Genomic DNA, 13,468 nt, shown 5'->3' on the forward strand with positions numbered 1-13,468 from the left:
TTCTCAGTATAAAATGGACATACCTGTTACGTCTACATCTAAGATGAAATGGAGATCATAATGTAAATTTTTAGCTAAGTCAGTAGGCGAAGCGGTAATAGGCCACTCGGGAAGTCATCATTAAAAGTAGGGATGGCACCGCGATGAGACGAGACGAGACTTTGTACAGTCTCGATCTCGTCTCGTTGATAAATAGTGGTCTCGGTCTCAATCTCGTCTCGAGTCAAACATCGTCGTCTCGGTCTCGTCTGGGTCAACATATGCTTATCTCGATCTCGATCTCGTCTCGAAAGTCTCGAAATAAATAGTGATAAATTAAAATTGTCAAAATATTATTATCGTACAGTTTGTTATTCCCGGTTCTTATTTTGTGCTTCTATTTTTGATTAGAATTATGCTATGGTGTACCTCTTTGTAGCAAATTTGATAACGTTAATACTTTCCATGCGTGTGTTCCAGGTTCAATCATCACTGGGTATCTCACACTTGGGATAAACCGTAATAGTAACCCATATTTCACTTTCAGCAATAGATTTTGTCTCATATAGTCTCAGTACTGCCTATACAATTAAAATCTATTAAATTAACTCAGTTTATTTCTTTCCTTTGAATCAGAATTGTTCAATACTTCCTAACGGATAACGCAACACATAGCAACAGGAATGTATTTAATCGTATCGAAATTGAAATTTTACTATTTATTATTTATTATCAATTATATTCTGCTTTGACTCTCATTGTAAAAACAGAATATAAGGTTCATTATCTTAACAAATAGGGTAAATTATTACTACAATATATTTTGCTTCAAATTGATCAAATGCTTCATTAACATTTCACATCTACGTGTTTTATTGACACTTTATAACACGAACTTCCTGAATCTTGTGGTGGGATCTACGATACTCATCTTTGCTTTGCTTGATTTCTCGTTGGATCATCAAACAAGTTAGATTCAAAGTCCAATGTTTCTCACTTCAGTTTCACAGTTCGCGTCACACTTTAAGTATATTATCTTTCTTATACAAGCTCATAAGGTCGTAATTCATTATGGGAGCATATATCCAATGTCGTAGGGAGGAGTAACTGGGCCAGTGCCTCGGAGCCCTCACCCATAAAGGCCTCGAGAAAATCAGTCAGGCTTACAAAATTTCTACTTGAGAACTGACTAAAGGATAATACCTAAGAAATTCAAGAATTTAACTGTAATTTGAATAAATTGTCATGGATACTGCAGACCTATCTGTTTATACGCCAGAAAAAATGTCGCCACTCGGTGGCGACGAAATCAGGTTTGGGGCTCTAGACGGGGCCGTAGCGTTGGCGGTGCGACCGGGGCGACAAATAGAAAATCAAGTAATTCAGTTTCTTTTTTCATCTTAGTAAATGATTTGTTTTTAAATTAATAATAATTCAGACATTTTATTAATGATCAAGCTACGGCTAAGTAAAATTACCGGTAATGTAAAACATCGTCTAGGATTATTCACCTGGAACTCCCTTCAGCCCTCTGTGAGAAAAGTTTTTACCTTGGAAAACTGACCCAGATCTACTGCTACTTATTTTTTATAAGTAAGACAGTTTGGTACAAACAGAAGAAACTTCAGTAGAATTCAATAACATTTCTTTATTCGTATTACGACCAAAAAATGTTCAAGTAATAGACATATTTACGCTAGACAATTGCCTACGAAAGACAATTCCTTGGCCATACTAGCTATTGAAAATAATGAAACAAGAAACTGAGATTTCAAGGAGATATTGTCCACATTTTCTCACAGAAAAGTCAGGAGAATGCAATTTAGTGTTTGGATACAATATGTATGTGTCAATATGCAGTTAATTTTGCTCACTTTTATTTTAATTTGTTAGTATTTTTATGTTATCATTATATGATCTTTACACTACATGTTTTTGAACAACGTATCATTAACATCGTCTTGCAGAACAAACATTAACTAACTACACATTTTGATTTGAAACATAAGTTATAAATGCAGGATTGAATTGAAGCAAACACTCACAAATAAATACAAACGTCACCTGAAAAAGTTACTTTAGTTATCCAACGCTATGATAAGTTTACTGAAAAAAAAATGTGTTAATGACAAGGAAAGAAAAATTCATCTTGTTGGATTTTAGCGAAAGTCAGAAAACTAAAAAAAGTTTTTTTGATCACTTACACATTGGACTTTAAAATTTGAATCGTTATTTGTGTACTGTATGCTATTATTAAATCTAGGAGTACATAATAAACTCTGGTTGTTTTTCATAACACAGTGCGGGCGGAGGGCGACTGGGAATTCTCGCCCTTTGCGCTTACAACCCACGCGACGACCCTGGGTCTACAGAGTTATTGTAACTCGACTAAGTTGGACAAAACACTAAGTACATAGATCAAATTCGAATGAGTAATTCAGAAAGTAAATATGTCCTGTCGCTCTTCGTAGACATAGAGGGAACATTTGACAACCTATGGGTCCCATCATTGGTCGATAAATTAGTTAAACTAGAAATGCCAACCTACTTGATAAATATCATTAAACACTAATTTCGGAACAGACGGATCTCAGTACAAATGGAGCAAGAGGAGCTGCAAATTCGTAATGAAAAAGGCTGCCCACAGGGCTCAATATTAGGACCCTTAATGTGGGACATTTTGATACTACCCTGCCTAGAAAAATTAAATGCTAACAATCTAATAGACAAAATAATAGCCTTTGCAGACGATATTGCGATAATATTATCAGCCAATTCAAGAAGAGAAATAGAAATGAAAACAAATGCAATAATTGAAGACCTAAACAATTGGTGTCATGAAAATAAACTAAAATTATCAGTCAAAAAAACAAAATACATGCTTTTCGGTAGAAAATTGAATAGAGGCCCACAAACAGGGTTTGAAAAAACCCGGGTATTTTTGAAAAAACCCAACCCACCTGGGCCCATGTGGGTTTTTTCGGGTATTTTCGGGTTTTATTGGTTTTTTTCGGGTTTAATTGGGTTTTTTCGAAATATTTCAATCTCTTTGGGGTGAAAATGTTAAAATATGATTTACATTTCATGTGTGTCGTTGTCAGAACTTGCAACAACTTTCTATTCACTGTTGTTTTGAAAAAATGCCGCCATTTTGAAATTTTATATTGGATTTCCGAAAAAATCTATACAGCAAATTTAGAATGTCTTGTGCTTCTACCCTCAAAATATCAACTTTAAAAGTCCGAAAATTGCACATTGTAGCATGGATACCCGCTATTTTAAAAAATGGCCGCCATCTTGAAACTTTAGGCCGCCAAAATATGTACAGCTAATTTAGTCTCTCGTGCTTCTACTTTGAAAATTTTAACTTGAAAGACCTAAAGTTGCGCTTTGTAGCGTGGATATCAGCAGCGGCGGAAATTTGTCTTCAACATTGGGGGGACGGGTAAGACGGTATATATACATGGTGGTAGGTAACTCCACCGACAAACTTTGGGAGGTGATTCCTTATATGAAACGAAAGATAAAAGTTCTGATAAACATAGGTCGAGAAACGTCTCCTTTCAAAGTTATGAACCGCCGAAAATTCGAAAAATCATGTTTCGAAAGCTCTGCCTTAGAAACTATAGGACCTATCCCAAGCGGTTTAAGGAATTACACAGGAACTAGTATGCGATCTATCTAAATATCCATGTTTTAACATCCTCCGTTATCGGCGAAACGAACGCGCCATTAGTACTTAAAGGATTATCCCTATACCTCAACTTCCTTTTTACAGTTCGTTTTGCCGATAACGGACCACGGTAGAACATGGATATTTAGATAGAGCGCATACTAGTTCCTTTGTAATTCCTTAAACTGCTTGGGATCGGTCGTGTAGTTTCTAAGACAGAGCGTTTCGAAACGTGAATTTTCGAATTTTCGGCGACTCATAACTCTGAAAGGAGACGTTTTTCATCCCATGTTTATTACAACTTTTTTCTTTCATTTCATATAAGGAATCGCCTCCCAAAGTTTGTCGGTGGAGTTACCTACCACCCTATATATATATATATATATATATATATATATATATATATATATATATATATATGCGATGTACAAAATATTTACGAAGGCGAAAAACAATGCTGAGGAGGATTACCCATGTCGGTCCCGGCGTCCTCCACAGGGGACATAAAATACGACGATATTATTATTGCTTTACAACTTTAAAATCAGACTGGCAAAATTGAAAACTGTTTACAAAGGATGATCCAAATATGATCATTTCCTGTAAACAGTTTTCAATGTTGTCAGTCTGACTTTAAAGTTGTAAAACAATAATAATATCGTCTATTTTGTCCCCTTTGTGGGACTCCGGGACAACATGGGTAGGGGATCAGAGTTATCTTCAACACTGGGAGACGGTCAGATTTGAGGCTTATTCTGGGAGGTATCAATTTCATCTCACTTTCCTTTGTGACAGTTGGACATAAATCATCACATTTCTTCCTAAAAGACACATTTCCAATCGGATTATTGAGGGGGACAGTTCCAAGATTGTAGGGGGTATATTCCCATCATCCCCCCGGGATTTTCGCCAGTGGATATCAGCTATTTTTTAAAAAAAAGCGCGCCATTTTATAATTTTACGTTAGTATGCTGCCAAAATCTAAACAGAAAATTTAGTGTGTCTCTGGTTTGTATCCTGAAAATTTAAAAGACCGAAAGTTGAACACTGTGTGGTAAAGGCAGAGAAACTAACAAATGTAGATCGAGTCATCCTAGGATCTTCAGTGACGTTTGCCAAATATGAATACCAAATAGCTATATTAATTTAAAACAAAGACATAATTCATCAAAATGTCTTAAATATTCTATTTTTCTATGTCTATTTTGTTTATTTTTCAACATAAAATAAATGGTCTTATTGTTGAAGTTCACTTTCGATCCTTTGCGTTCAATTGCGGGAATTTCCCGAACACTTCTTTCACGACGGGTTTTCCCTGAAAATGCAGCTTGCTTCACTGTACATCGAAACTTCCATTAATACTGAAGTTTGAATGCAGCACTTGAAATAGTAAGCATTACGTAGTCTTCGGAGCTCCGAGCATTAAGCTTCTTAATTTTGACAAGAATTTTTACGTTATTGCTAGTGTTGATTCTACAGAATGCTTATCTGAAGGCTAGCAACAAATGACTGAACTTAACTGTTGTTGGAAAACCAAATTTTACCGAATACTTTTGTTACCATCAAAGGTAAGAAATAATATTAATAGTTTTACTAATGTATTTACATATTTACTGTTAGTACCGGCACCTATGAGCTTAAACCCGTCAACGTATGAGGGATAACGTCCCTCGGCGGCGCCGAATCAGGAAACACACTATTCACGGAAAGTATTTTCTAAAATATACAATCGCTTACTTTACTTCAAACAGGCTATAAGCATAATCCGCACATTAATTTGTTCTACAATTATCTCAAGCTAAGGTGAGGTTTTTTATTTATTTATTTATTTATTTATTCATTCATTCATTCAGTGCATTTAGAGCTTTATAAAGTTCTTATGTTGACTATTGTTGTCTATCTTAACATGAAAGCGTATAATTCGCCCAAAGAAAGTTTAAAATCTGATAAAAATAACTTTCAATGTGATCACCTTAGTTATACCAATAATACACTAACAAAAAAGTCAAAAACCCAGGTGGGTTTTAAGATGGGTTTTTTCAGGTGGGTCCAACCCGAAAAAACCCGGTGGGTTTTTTCGGGCTGGGCCCACTTGGGCGAACCCTGCCCACAAATAAAACTAGGCAATCATAAAATAGACAGAGTTAAAGAATTTAGATACCTAGGGGTAACAATCGATGAAAACCTGAAGTATGGTAAACACATTCAAGAAACCGTTACGAGAGGAAATAAGGTGACAAATAAATTGATAACCCTAGGTAAAAATAAATATAAATTGCCTAACAAAATATTAAAATTGTATCACGAAACCCTGCTATGTGCTACAATGACTTACGGATCTAGCATATGGGTGCACAGACTGCTTCAAAACAAGAGAATAAAAGAAAACTTTATCACACCACAAAGAAACCTTCTGATGAGATTAAGTGGTGCATATAGCACCACCCCCAACAATGCCCTGTGTTTGTTACTTGATGTCAAGCCTTTGAACTTAATAGCAGTACAGAGAGCGGCAAATTATTGGATGAAAAGGAATAATAGAGAAGAGGTAAGGGCACTGTTGGGTGATGTTTTTGAAAGCGCCCAAGAGATTGAAGAAAGAATCAAAAAAATGTGGAATATTGAATGGACGCACTCTGCTAAGTCACAAAGACTTAGAAATATTATACCAACGGTAGAAATCAGAGAACAAATAAAGTTTCTTGACCCAGCCCCAGGACTCATTCATTTTCTAACGGGACATGGTCCATATGAAACCTACCTACAAAAAATACAGGCCAAAGACAATTCAATTTGTGAATGTGGTGAAACGGGGACACCAGAGCATCATATACTCTGGTGCCCCTTTCTCGAAGAGTTGTTTAAGGAAAGAGTGGACATAAGACAGAAGACGATAGCTGATATAATGAGAAGTGAGAAAGATTACAATATCCTGAAGAAAATAACAGACCTTTACTCGAAACTAAAAAAAGAACAATTCTATAAAGAAAAACACATAAGAAAAACAAGAGCAGAATGAATGTGGAAGGATGAATGGAATCCAGTTTCTCCTCAGGACCGGAGACTTAAGAACGTCTCGTGGAAGATACTGGAACTCCGTATCTGCCGGGGAGGACGAGTGTGGTTGTGCTAGTGCGTCTCCAGGCATAGGTGCTTGGAACGGAACTCCGGACGCACTAGAGTGTGTTTTTGGAAGTGTCTTTCCTTCGGGTGGCGGGTCCATCTGTGTGTCCGTGTGCGTGTTGGCTGTGACTATGTCCCCATAGGAGTTAAGTTTACTTCGTGAATGACTCAATAACGGTATGTTAATGGAGATTGATCCCTATATCGGCACAGGTGGAAGGATACCTCGGACCAGGATCCACACTAAGTACTCTGAGTGGGCCCTGGACCTCAAACCTGTGATATTGGGAGGAAATCTATTGCAACCACGAGAACATTCAATAAACGAAGGCTCAAGGGACTATTAAGAGGAATGCGGTATGGATTAGTGAAGACTAGTGTGGCTTAGTGTGTTTTGGTGAATGCGGTTTATGTGTCAACTTAGTGTTCTTAGTGCTTTTAGTGTGTGAAACGGGCAAAATATACAGGGAAAAACCAGTGTATAATTAGTGAAAGAATTAAATATGATCACAGGAGAGAAACTTGAAATAGCAGGTGAAAACCAAGCTCATACAGGGAAAACCTGAAGATAGAAGAAGTCCATCAAAGTAAATGAAATAACATAGTAAAAAAGTAAACACTAAATAAACATTAAATTCAAAAATTAAATTAAATTAAATTAAATTAAATTAAAAAGAAATAGAATAAATAAATAAAGCATATTTCTTTTTTAAAAAAAATAAAACATAATAATCATAGTTAATAAATATGGACTCAACCAAGCTAAGTAAAGAAACAAAGTTTAAATAACTCCAATAATAATAATAAGAAGAAGAATGGTATAATAATAATAATACTAATATTACGTACAGACATAAATATACCAAAAATAGAAGTAGCTAAACAGTTAGAAGTAACTAACTAAATACTAACAAGATCAAAATCAAATAAATAAAAATACAAAACAGAGGTAGGAAATGACAACGCAGATCAGAAAGAGTTGAGATAATCTTGATTTGATTAGCAAACAATTTAGTATCAGAACATGTTAGTGTCAAGATCAATGGTCAAATACCCTGGAAATAGTATTAATAGATAGTTGAGTATTGCATAGTTTAATATTAGAATATGTTAGGGTCAAGCTTAACGGTTATAGCACTTTGGAAATTACAACAGTCAATAGTTGAGTTTTGAATAGTTTATTCTTTGTTCATTCTTTGTCTTGTTTTGTTTTTGTTTCGTTTTTTTGTCTCTTGTTTCTTGTTTGTGGTTTCCTTTCCCTCCCTTATTCAAATCCCCTTTCACCTATTCCAAAATGCAAAACAAATAAATTAAGGAAATAAAAGGCAATGATGATAACCCGTGCCGGTTTTAATTTTCAGATACCGGTTCTGAAAGACGGGCCTGAGCCTTAAAAAAAAAAAAAAAAAAAAAAAAACACTAATTTGTTTTCTTTCTGGAATATCTTGTTTTACTCTTCATACTGCTCTCTGCAGTAGCTTATGTGAAGTATAAAAAATTAATATATATTTTTTTCTCTGATTAACCATACAGTTTCAATGATGTCATGCAAAGACGTAAGCAGAAGTTTATTTTAGGGGAGGGAGTCCAAAATCTTTCTGGGTGGTCCAAATTCACAATGAGGGCTAATTGTAATAAAATTTGTAAAATCGACCCTAAAATTAGGTAAAATTTACAAAAAAAAGTCGGGATTTCAAGGAGGGGGAGTTTGGATCCCAGGACACACTTCCTGCGCGTCCCTGATGTCACGTACCTTTTCATGTTGCTACGTTGCCATTTTAAGAAATTACAGAAGCAAAGGAAAGAAACAACCCATTATAAAAAATTAACACAAATACGTCATTTTAAGCAATATAACAATCACTATCCATGTGTTTGGTATCTCTGAAACGATTTGAAATAACAATTGTTGTAAATAGCATTATGATCATTTAAGTCTTTTAGAAGCATCTACATGATGAGACGTGATATGTCAGCACGTTTTCGAAATAAAGTCTTTAGAAAAAGTTAAATTTTCCATTTGTTAAAACTTTGCTCCTTCATTCATTCGAAATACCATAAGTCCATGCCATTTGAGTTATTAGAGATCTCCGAAATGTTGATGTTAGTGATACTGTATTGTCCTATGTTACACTGAATAATGTATGGGGTATTGTGGTTTTATTTAATATCTAAATTAGAAATATGTAATACCTTACGTAGTGTAATTTGAGAAAATACAACTTTATGTTGCGTTGGCAGCACTGCTTGTTTACCTAGTGGTATTTCAGAGTATCTAGAAGAATATCCCCTTCAGTATTTCACACAATATGGTACAAAATTTCAGAATTTTTAATACATATGTACAGGCTCTGATCCAAGGGGAGAGCTATATAGTCCCTCGTGCCGCTTAGGATACATCGGATAAAATTGGCTTCAATCATACTTTCTTTACACTGGATAAAGCGGCAAATTATGCTTTAGCACCTCCGTTGATCATATCCTACGGCCATATATATATATATATATATATATATATATATATATATATATATATATATATAGAGAGAGAGAGAGAGAGAGAGAGAGAGAGAAGGCTTTAGACCTATATATCAGCAGTTCTTTTTTTTTTTTTTTTTTTGCGTGGCTTGAGGAAGGAGTAAGAAAGGTTTGTGTTGTACAGTACGTGCAATGCGAAAAAATGATCACAAAGTTATTTGGGGAGGGGCTTGAGCTCGACAGCCACCCCTTGGATACGCCAGTGTACATCAGTCAACCCTTCCCGTATTATCTAACACAGCTACGAAACTAATTTTGAGTAAAGACAATTTTAATAACTATGAATATTTGAGATGAGACCGAGACAAGACTTAAATCAGTCTCGGTCTCGTCTCAATTTATAGAGGTATATCTCGGTTTCGGTCTCGTCTCGGTTATATAAAAGTCTGTCTCGGTTTTAGTCTCTTCTCGGTATATGAAAGTCCTTCTCGGTCTCGGTACCATCCCTAAATACCTAGTAGAAGACACGTGGCTTTAGGTTTCAACTCCAATGGCCACACTTAATGCAGTCCATAAATAGCTAAATATAATATGCAGTACTTGTACAGTACACAACGAGAGAAATATTAATTCTATTTGTGGTTATTTTTGATTTCGTGTGTACTGTTACATTAAAAAGCTTTTTTTTCATTTGTTGTTGTTGTTGTTGTTTGTTTTAATTCAAAGCTTTAAACATACTAAATTTTAGTCTTCAACTCATGAAAGGAAGGTTGGAATATATCCGCTTGTATTTTTAAGCCTATTTTAGGTGCTTGAGCAACTTCCAAACCTTGTGATTTTTTCCATTAAAAATTTAACATCTTTTCTAAAATGTCATAAATGATAAAGTATTTCATTTAATCTATTCTATATTTTCATTTGAATAATATCTCGTATTTATATTATTATTCTTTAAGTCAGTATTTTTATAGTATTGCATTTAAATTTGATCTATCTAGACTTCCTTAGAATAATGAAAATTGAAATTATATACGAATATTCAAACGGAAGTTATGTGTTTCCCTCAACCACATCTTGGAGACGAGAAACAGTAGTGAGAAAAGTAGAAATGCGCGATTGCGAGATGTTACAATCGAAACGTTTCGATTGTTTAAACCTCTTGAGACATTTCGATTGTGATTTCTTTAACGAGAGGTTCTTAGCGAGATGTTCTTACCGAGAGGTTCTGATCGAGATGTTTCGTTTAGATGTTTTATCTACATATATATAAATGAAAGTATATGAAAGTGTGTGTGTGTGTGTGTGTGTGTGTGTGTGTGTGTGTGTGTCTGTCTGTCTGTCTGTTTGTCCTTTATGGACTCCTAAACCACTCACCGATCGCCATGAAACTTTGGAACGTTGTTGAGTACGCTCCCGGGAAGGGTTTTGGTATATTAAATGTATCCTCAGTGGCGTAGACAGGATTTCTTTTGGAGGGGAAGTCACTTATAACCACCCGATCGCTATGAAACTTTAGTAAGTTGTTCAGTACACTCCCGCGAAGGTTTCTGGTAGGGCACAGTGCATCTCTTCTCAGTGGCGTAGCCAGGACTTTTTGGGGGGGACCTTATCTATCTGTCTGTTCGTCCTTTATGGACTCCTAAAGCATTCATTCGATCGCCATTAAACTTTGGGAAGTTGTTCAGTACGCTCCCGTGAAGGTTTTTAGCATATTAAATGTATCCTCAGTGGCATAGCTAGAATTTTTGTGGGGGGCCTCATTTATATCCATCCAATCACCATGAAACTTTGGTAGATTGTTGAGTACACTCCCGCAAAGGTTCTTAAGAGGGCATAGTACATCTATTCTCAGTGGCGTAGTCGGGACTTTTGTTTGGGGAACCTGTTGGTTATGTATCATCTCAGCATTTGCCTGATGTGAGAAAAACTTAGGAAAAACATCTCCAAATAGCTGCCCTGAAAAAGCTATTACACCTTTTCGACCAAGTGACCCCACCGGAAATCGAACCGGGGATTACTCGCAAAGGCAAGAGCGGTAGCGATTACACCATGTCAATCTGTAAATCTACGCCTCACATAACCTTGCTGCTGGAAAGGTCGTTAAAACTAAATCTTCGAAAGTTCAATTATTCGTTATTGATTCATACATTTTTTATGGGCATTACCGTCTACAACGGCCTTAAGCCTGTAACGTCTGAAGATGACGTCGAGCAAATCACCCGGGGAAACGAAAGGAAGAAAGGAATGGGGAGGGAAGGAAGCGGCATGCTGGGACCTTTCGATTGTTAGAACTTCTCGCAATCGCGCATCACTAGAGAAAAGTATGCTTTGTAATATGATTTTTGATTCAGTTGCTTTGATGATTTTTGATTCTTTGAGCTTCAGTTGCTCGCTACCTGTGAAATGGAATCAGTATTTTAAAAATGAACAAGTTAGTGATTTCCTGTTATTTTTAGGGAGACAAAGAATCACTTCCTTGGCATGACAAAGAATCACTTCCTTGGAGAGTGTTTATAGTGATCGTGGAAGAAAAACGCTGATGGAAAGATAACGAGAGGTGTTGAGTCCACGGCTGGGTGGACACCTGCAAAATTTCTTATCTGATTTCTTCCAAAGACATTTCTCGGTTGGATGAGCACAGGGAAGACTTTACTCTCTTATTGAAGAATGAAATATATGATAAAATTTGGCCCATCCAGGTGAACCAAACCCTAAAGCAGAAAAAGATGCTATATTTTGTGATATAATGGAAAAGGAATAAAACGAAAGGTGTTAGAAAAAAGTCCATATTTTATTTAAACAGTAAGTAGTAACTACAGAATACCTACAATTTAAGTTCGCAATAATGAAAAATAATCTCACAAACTTATGTTTCCTCTAAATATAGCTCCTTTTGTGAGTCACACATCTTACGGTAAATATTGAAAGATATCACACTAGTTTTGCCACAAGCAGATACACGGATTGTTGGACCAAGCGAGGAGTTCATCCCCTCTTTTGACTTTGGTTTCCTACACCTTCTCCTTTAACCACTCCCATACTAAAAAATGCCAAGGTGAGTTCAGGAAAGCGTGCAGGCCATTGAACGAGACTACCTGTTGGGGTAGGCGTAGTTAAGATTCTCTATGACAATCCTACTGTTAAGTATTGGTGCCCCGTCACGCTGTATGTAATGCATCTTCTTGAAGCTGAAACTACATCTTATTGTACAGGTAGGTCAATTTCTAATAAATGTAGATAGCATTCGTCTGTCATTCGTTTTGCAAAAATGATAGGGGCAATCAACATGTCATTAACCAAGCCATACCACACGTTAACAAAAAAATGTTGCTGGAAATTGGTTTCGACAGTAGAATGAGATTTATTCACTGATCAATGATGAATGTTACGAGGATTATTGAGACTGTCTTAAATATCCGTGGACGCGTAGCTAAACAAAATGTAAGACAGTAACTTTCTGTTAACCAATTTCCAAATTGCTATTTTTTTATAGCTGGATTGAAGGTGTTAAACTTATTGACGGTGGAATTGATACAACCATCCACATGTAATGATCGCTAGATGCTACTTTGTAGAGTATGGGTATGTGACGCAATCCGTCTTGTGCTGGTGATTGGGCTACAACGATATTGCATATCTATTTTGTAATTTCTTCTATTTTTAGATCTTGAGTTTGGGCAACGGTGCATAAAAGTACACAAATGTCATGTAGAAGAAGAAGAAAAGAGGATATGTATGTTGTTGATTCTAAATAGAAAATAATAAGATTTAATCTCCATAGTAAAATCATATGTTCGTTTTATAGGTATAATCTGCATTTATAGTTATCATAGCAGCAGATAGCAGATAGTTACTTGTTTAAAAAAGTTGCTATGACAACCGAAAAAGAAAAGTATAATTAATGAAGTTTTGGAGAATAAAGGTAATAGTGATATAATTTGTCGTACCTGATTTAATGTGATTTGATCGTTTTTATATATTTTAAGAAATTATACGGACTGTGGGCTGGAATAAAACGTAAAATATATGTATACTATAAATTAATCATTACATTTTAAAAGGTGGTTCCATCCAAATATACGTTACATTTATCAATGGTGTTATCTCGCCTAAGACGTTACATTTTAGATAGTGGTTTACCGGCCAGGTCATTGAGATTAGTTTGAAGTATAGTAAAGTAGTCTCAACATAGTGATCAACACGCAGTATACTTTA

The sequence above is a fragment of the Thermobia domestica genome, chromosome 4, assembly GCF_964235325.1.
Source record: "Thermobia domestica chromosome 4, izTheDome1.hap1.1, whole genome shotgun sequence".
Taxonomy (NCBI): domain Eukaryota; kingdom Metazoa; phylum Arthropoda; class Insecta; order Zygentoma; family Lepismatidae; genus Thermobia; species Thermobia domestica.